The sequence below is a fragment of the Mandrillus leucophaeus genome, unplaced genomic scaffold (assembly GCF_000951045.1).
Source record: "Mandrillus leucophaeus isolate KB7577 unplaced genomic scaffold, Mleu.le_1.0 Scaffold165, whole genome shotgun sequence".
Lineage (NCBI taxonomy): Eukaryota > Metazoa > Chordata > Mammalia > Primates > Cercopithecidae > Mandrillus > Mandrillus leucophaeus.
The window spans coordinates 1329114-1337397 of record NW_012101643.1 but is presented as its reverse complement, the minus strand read 5'-3'; positions in this window follow the sequence as shown (position 1 = coordinate 1337397).

The window sequence follows — 8284 nt, the reverse complement described above, 5'->3', positions numbered from 1 at the left end:
GTCACTGTAACGCATCTCTCCACTCACTACTTCCTCCTTCTCTCCCTCTCTCTCCCCCTCCCCTCTTTCTCTGTCGTGCCTCAATTTGATGCACTTCCTTCAGGTTCTCTTTAAATAGTGTAGTGATAGCCCCTAGCAGGTTCAGGCTCATGTGATTTTTTTAGTTCTTCTGAGGGGAAACTGTCTTCTCTATGTATAGGGGTTCCTAGGAAAGACATGAGGCTGGAGAGCCAGGCTGGTAAATAGGCAGCAGCCAAGGCAGGCCCAAGGATGAAGAAGCAGGTCATAGAGCAAAGGCACTCCGTGGGAACCAGCTAGTGAGGAATATCACCATAACCCCTACCAGCCCCAGGACTCAGTGAATGGTACCCTGGTTATGCTTTGGCCAAAAAAAAAGAGGAAATACAGTAGAGGCAATAGGGCCCTGACCTATTTATTGCTTTTCTTATTCTGCTGTGACTGAATACTGTGCCTCCAGTGCCTATACCATCCTATTTCAATCTGCTTTTTGAGAGTCACCTTAATGGAGGAGACGATGAAACCCCTGTTTGAATAGGTACCAAATCCCACAGCTTTAACTCTATTTGTTTCTTATGTGAAAGGGACACATGAATTTAAAAAATGTATATTCTAACTTTTCCCATTGTGTCTCTGTAGATCTTGCTGATCCAGAATCAGTGACCCAGGCCACAGTCCAGGAAATAGCCTCTTCCTGTTTGAGAAAGTGAAAGCTGATAGAATGTCCCTGTGGCTGCCTTAGGATCCTCAATAAGTATCTAGTACATGAGAAAAATTAACCTGCTTTGCCTATGTTATGCTTCTCCAAGGACTCTAAGAATCTAAGTTGTGACATCAAGATAGAAAACAAGATAGTAAAATAATTCTCTGTTCACATCATCTTCTACATTTAATAACTCCCCTAGATAGCTCTATTGTCTAGAGGTCAGTGATGTCCAACAGAACTTTCTCCAATGATGGGAATGTCCTTAATGTAGTAGCTACCAGACACACATATAGCTACTGAGCAGGAAATGTGGCTAGTGTAAACTGGAACTGATTTTTAAATTTTATTCCAATTAATATGAGTTCAAATTCTACACATGACTAGTGATTGTCTTATTTGACAGCACATGTCTCTACAGTCTAATGTTAACCCTTACTAACAGAATCTGCCCCACCACAATTAAGTGGCCATGTTTTATATTACATGACCTTACCCTCCCACCTGATTGGACCAGAGGTGGTTACCTGCCCGCCAGGACAGTCAGTCACAGACTGCTAATGATCTATACTATGAAGCCGGACTCCATAGGTGAGCTACACCAATCATATTTCTTTCCCTGGATTTTGGAGCTGGGAAATTGAGAGGGGATTGGCTATGGGAGCTGAGCTTACTTCATCACACAGACTCAGGGCCCAGGTGGTAACTATGGGCCACCTGCAAACTGGGGTTCTGAGAAAACAGGAGTCCTGGTATGTGTTAAAAGGGAGAGCTGGCTGCTAGAGATGGGGTAGAATGGGTCAGATGTGCTCACAAGAGCAGAAGCTGTGAGGGGCCCTCATGGCCCATGACAGAGGCAGGAAGCAGCCTTGGGTTTCCTCTCTTTGGGGCTTGGCTGTATTTCAGCTTGTGTTTCTGGCCGCTCACAAGATTCTTATTTATTTCCTGGAAATGCGCTCCCTTAGCATAAGCCAGAATGAGTGGAACTCTCTTTCCTGTCATCTAGACCACTTTTAATGAAATTATGATACTGTAATATAAATTATAAAGAAAAGCATGTTATGCACCCTAGAAGTCAATATGTTTTTGAGCTGGAAGGAAATTAGGAATCACAGAGTTTAATGTCGTCATTTTAGAGGAGATGGAAGCTATTTTGAAACGTTGCTGTCTAAAGTCACAGAGCCAGTTTCTGACAAATATTCAAGTATTCATTCTGAAAGTTTGTTAGAAAAACCAAAATGAAACAACAACAAAAATAATCTGTCATTGTTGTTTTTGAGAGAAAAAGAAAATACGGTAGTGGATGGATACCTCAGTTTTAAGTTGAATCTAACTTTTTAACAGGACTTACTAACTTAATGGGGTTTCGTTAATAGTTAAAACTCACATTTTGTAGGTGTTTGTCCCTAAATGAATGATTCAGGGTCTCTGTTTTCTGTAAAATATCCTCCCACCCAAATATTTCTGGGGGGCCATGGCGTGTCTCCTGCAGGGTATCGAGAACTTCCCCAGATGCTCTGCCTCCAAGCGCCACGTGGGGGCGCTGCCTCACCACTGCCTGACCTGCGCACGTGTCCGGGAGAGCGCTGACCTCCGCACCAAGGCCACTGAGTCCTGGCCGGTTGCCACAGCGGTGCTGGCCTCCGCACGCGGTTCCCAATTCACCAAAGGCACGTGGACTTGTCATCAGAGCGTTCAAGTGACAAGGCCGGGCCCTGCCCGTGTGGAGTGCCTGGTGAAAGCAGCTCCTTGGTTTCTGCTTCCAGCCATAAGGTTCAGACAGGAACCATGAACCCAAAGGCTGGATCAAAAATAAATGTGTCACACACACAGCTCTCTGTGTGAGTTCCTCTGAGTCTCTGACAACCCGGGGCTACTTCCCACATCCCGACCTCTTCTTGTTCTCCAATACTGTTTAAGCACGGTACAGCTTGTGTGCCAACCGGGGCTACTTCAGGTGGAAAGCTTCCTTCCCTCCCTCCCTGCCTCCCTCCCTCCCTCCCTGCCTCCCTCCCTCCGTCCCTGCCCCCCACAGGAGATTGGGCACCAGTCCCTGGCCTCCTGTTTCCACCTGTGATGTACTTCTTTTGGGGCCGCACTCCTGGTCCTCTTCCCATCTCCTGTTGTCTGGGGAAAAGGAGAGGCTTACCAGATGGGTGAGTTTGAGAGAGGGACGGAGGCCGGGGGCCAGCTCCTTCCCCTCTGCAGAGCTCACCTCTGCCAGAGGCCTCTGTTCGTGCCTCCAACACTATTCAGCTGCGCTGCGCAGGCCTTTGTAAGGGGGGCCTGCAATTTTCCATCTCTATCCAGGATTGTGTGAGCACATTTAATTCTGGGACGAAATACCAATACTATTTTTGAGCCTCCTCAAGTTAAAACTCACCTCCTATGTACCTGACACAATATTAAGTGTTAAGGACACAGAGAACACCAAGAAAAGCTGTAAGAATCTCCACAGAGCTGGTGTCTGGGGAATAGGGACAGGAGGTGTCAGTGCCACTAACCAAGACTGGAGACGTTTGCTGAAGAGGGTCAGGCCAAGTCAACCTTGGTCTAACAGTTCTTAGCATTTTTGTTTTTTTAATTGATACTCTTTTTTTGAGATGGAGTCTTGCTCTATCACCCAGACTGGAGTGCAATGGCACAATCTCAGTTTCCTGCAACCTCCACCTCCTGGGTTCAAGTGATTCTCCTGCCTCAGCCTCCCGAGTAGCTGGGATTACAGGCACCTGCCACCACGCCCAGCAAATTTTTGTATTTTTTAGTAGAGATGAGGTTTCACCATTTTGGCCAGGTTGGTCTCGAACTCCTGACCTCAAGTGATCCACCCACTTCAGCCTCCCAAAGTGCTGGAATTACAGGCATGAGCCACCATGCCTGGCCAATTAATGGACACATTTTTGAGTGAGGTTGTGATTTTACAATCATGGGTTTTTTTCTGTTGAGATTGTAATAGAATAATTTTAATGATATAATTGTTTTAATGGTAGAATTTAATGCATTGTTTTTTCCATACAGCATTGTGGCTTCCACGTGTGAAAATATATATGGATAAAAGAATTTTTAAAGTAACAAAAAACTTTACCCTATTAGTTGTATATTTCCTTCCAGTCTTTTTTCCACTGTGTGCAGGTTTTAGGTGCCTTTGATGACATGTTTGATTTAAATTCAACTGTAATTATTTTGTCATTTTCTATCCAGAGTTTGTCACTTAAGACTATCTTATGAGACTATTTTAATATTAGTCTTCATAAAGATAAGCAAAAATGGCTGTAATATATTTGACTAACCAAATATACTCTAGTTTATTTAATGATTTCTCTGTGTTTGGACAGTTATTTCAGTTCCCTTAACCTTTTGCTGTTATAAAATGCCTAAAGGATAGAGCATTTGAAGTCAGAAATAAATGGCTCTAACTCTAGCCTTGATGCTAGCAACCTTGGACCTTTGTATAAGCTCCTTTGTCTCCTTGAGTCTGTTTTGTCTGTGAAATGGGAATATGTAATTCTTACCTCGCAGGTTAGTTTAAGCAATAAATAAATGTTGTACACGAAGCACCAAGTACAATGCTTAACGTCTAGTGCATGTTTAATAAAAGTATTTCCTACCTCTCTTTCCTATGACATGAATACATAAATAAATAATGTGATTTCTGACAGGCATTCACTAGCAAACAATTGCAGATCACTAGGGGAATATATTAAATAAGTACTTTGATGTATTAAAGCACCAGCATTTTACAAAACCAATGATGAAATGCATGTCTTTGGCCCAAAAGAGTTTACAATTTAGAGTTAACAATTTTCCACCTGTGCCCAAAACCAGTAGAAAGTCTAATAATAAACAAATCTGCTTATTCAAATGGATAACCTTCATGAGTCAGGCCCAATATGAGCTCTTAAATGAGTTTTCCTTTAGCATAGAATCTTTTCCCTTCATATTGCTATTAAGATGTATCTGTTCGTTCATTCATTCATTCATTCATCTGGGCCTGGACCTGTCTAATAAGTCAGGAGGCAGTCCTGAGTTTTGAAGAGGGCCTCAGCCTTAAGGAGGCTGCTTACCTTTCTCTTTGCTGGGGGGCTGGCAGTGGCAGGGGGAGGGCTGCTTATGGTGTGTATGAATGCTGAAACAATTTATGTGTAATTTTGATTAAAGGCGGTCTGCTCTCCACTGGGAACTGGACCTCTGATGATGAACTTTCTCCTTATGCCATCTACTCTTTCATCAAGCAAAGCTTCCTGAAGCATCTGCTGTATCAGGAGCTCTGCTAAGAGACACAGAAGAGACTGCGACTACCATTTCTATCAGGTAGCTGGTAGTACAGTGGGGAGGAAGACCTGGGGTAAATTGCTGCATAAGTACTATGATGAAAGCTTATCAAGCATTCATTCATTCAGTGATAAATGTCTATTGATTATGAAACACCGGTCAGACCTGCCCTGGAAACTAAGGATGCAGGGATGAGAAAACATTCTGGTCCTGTCCTTGTCCATCTGTCCATCCTGTCTAGGAGCTGCTTGGCACTACCAGCATTCTTCTCTCTCCTTTTCTAAGTGGAAATGAATTAAACCAGTGGTGTAGTTGGCCAGCAGTTTAAAGTAGGCCAGTGAATAAAACAAGCAATTTTTCCCCTAGGAACTCAGTTGGGGCTAAAGGATTTCACTCTTATCTCTTTGTACCAGATCCTGCCTTGAGGAAACCTGAGACGGCTTGCTTTTCGAATCCTGTGTGTTCTTTCCTAGCTGGAAGTTTGTTCTTGCTTTGTTTTAAAGTGGGGCAAAATTTATGTAAATGGGTCTCAGGCATGCAAAGAAGATTTAATTGGTGATTTAGGAGTGTAATCGTTTTCCTCCATTGAAAACTTGGAACTGGACTGTTCTTGTCCGAACCTAAACTGTTTCTTCCCAGGAGTCCTGACTGAAAGGGGCTCATCCGTCTTTGGCTGGGAGTGCAGAGCTTGTGTCTTCCTTCTCTCGTTATGCTAACTTCCCCTCAAGGAACTGTGTGGGCTCCTTTACCTAAGGATGGAGAAAGCCTGATATTAGTTCCCAGTCCTCCTTGAGGAAGAAAGAGGAAGAAATAATAGAAGTGTGGGACTTCAAAGGGAAAGCCCTAATTCTAAATGATCCCACTAATTAGCCATAGGACCCTATACCTGATCCCTCTAGGAACAGGGATGGACGGGGCAGGCGATGGGGGTGGGGTGGTCTGGGAATTCTCGTGAAACCAGGGAGGGAAACAAACATACATGTAGAAATTGGGAGTCTGAAACCTCTTTGACTTCTGTGATCTGAGACACCAAAACCGATGTCCCTTTGTTAACGAAGACAGATCCTAAGGTTAAGGAAACAAAAGTTACCTGCAGGTTAAGGTCCCAGGGCTGGGCTTGCATGGCAACTTCCTAAATTCCTATGGCTACAAGAAAAAACACACTTTGCTAAACTCCCTAACAGTAGGAGCTATCAGGAAAATTGTCAGATACTTCCTAACTCTGATTTACAACCCAGACTCGTACAACTCTGACTGGACAGAGGATCGTCTTGCAAACATTCTTTCCTGATAAGCAACTGCAGACCTGAAGCCAGTTCCTGCCAGATCTAGAGACGGCACAGAAACTCATCTTTGTGTTCTATAGTTCACCTTTTGATGCAGAGCCAAATTCTACCTCATTTTAATCTAAAACCCTGCCCTAAACTGAGGTGGGTGTTACATGTGTTTACCCAGTGTGCATATACAAGACTCCCCTCATAAATATGTATAGCTTTCCCCCAAATCTGCTATGTATGATTCTACTGTGTGATATGGACCTTGTGAGGCATAAAAGCCAACCTGCTCTTTCCTCTTCAAAGAGAAAGCATCTTCAGTACATGCCAGAGACTCTCTTCCGGTTTTGCAAACTGATATCACAAACACAGTTCTCCTTTCTACTGTTCAGCCACCCTAGTGGTCTTTTGGATGATGATCTTTTTACTTTTCCTGTTTGGGGCTTCCTTTTGGTTTCCTTTGCCTTTAGTTTTGAAGTACAGTTTCTTTTGAAAACTTCACCTAACTTTCTCATATATTGCTGTATTACATTTTGAGAAACTGGGCAATATACATGTCATTTGACCCAGCAATTTCACTTGGAGGAATTTATCTCAAGGAATAACAAGTACAGTACATAAAAGTGTCTGTGTCAGGGTGTTCATCCCCACATTGTTTATAATACTGTAAAAACTGGCCATGATATAAATGTTTACCAAATGAAGACAGCACAATAAAGTCTGGTATAGCCATACAATGGAATGCCATGTAGCTGTTTGCAAGGATGTCTATATTTGTTTTAAAATATTTCACCATATATGGTGTGTTAAGTTATACCTAAGTATAGCCATTGGCTCCCTCTGAAATTTAAACCCAGTGGAGTGGTCAGCTAACACTGTCATCAGGAAGCTCTCACCCAGTGTGACCACTGTCATTCACCTCTTCATCAAACGTGGAGGCTTTGCTAATGGCTGGAGTGATTCTTAGCAATGGTCTTTATCGGCAAAATCAGTCATATTGAAGATTGGGTCTAATGAACTATTTGAAATACTATATTTGCCTGAAAAAGAACATAAGAATTGAGCAAGGCCTGTGGCCTACAATGCTATTGAGATTCCATCCCAAAATCCAGGGGCCAGTTTAGACACAGGTTCATCTTTAGACAGAACTCCAATTGGGTCTGGATTCACTTTCCTGGTGCCCAGGCTGATGAATTCCATGACAGTCTGCGTTGGCTATGTGAAGCTTTTCTGCATGATGGCGAAAGACCTAGAGTTGGGCTTTCCCCCAGCTCATGAAATAGATAACATGACTATTTTTGTGATCCTTTCTCTTTGTGTGCGTGTGTATGCATGTGTGTGTGTGAATTTCACCTTGTTTTCATTCGTGAGGGGAATAGCTAACTCTCATTATCTCAAACTTTTCTGTAGCTACCAATCTCTACCGAAGAGAACTTAAGGCATGTACATGGCCAGATTGGCTAATGTCAGTTGGCTACACCATTTAATGATGATGCAGATTTACATACGTTAATGTTGAGATGTCTGGGATATATTGGTGCTTTTGTTATCTGCTGCTGTGCAACAAATTACCCCCACGCTTAGTTGCTTAAAACAATAATTGTTTATCATCTATCACAATTTCTGCAGATTGGGAGTTCAGATAGGACACTGTAGACACAGCTTATCTCTATCCCGAAGTATCTGGGACCTGGATTCATTAGAGGTACATTCTCTCACATGCCTAGGTACATTCTCTTACATAGCTGGGTGGTAATGCTGGCTGGCTGCTACAAGACTTGCTGGGACCATTGACCAAATAATCCTGCATGGTTTTACAGCATGTGGCTGGGACCCAGGGGCAGGTGTAAAAAGAGAGAACAAGTGAGTGCCAGACAGAAGCCATATGCTTTTTCTGACCTAGCCTCAGCATTAACCCCCACTATTTCCAGCATGCTTGTTGGTTAGAAGCCAGTCACTAAGTCTATCCCATATTCAGGCCAGGGGAATAAGGCCCCTCACCTTTGAAGAGAAGAGC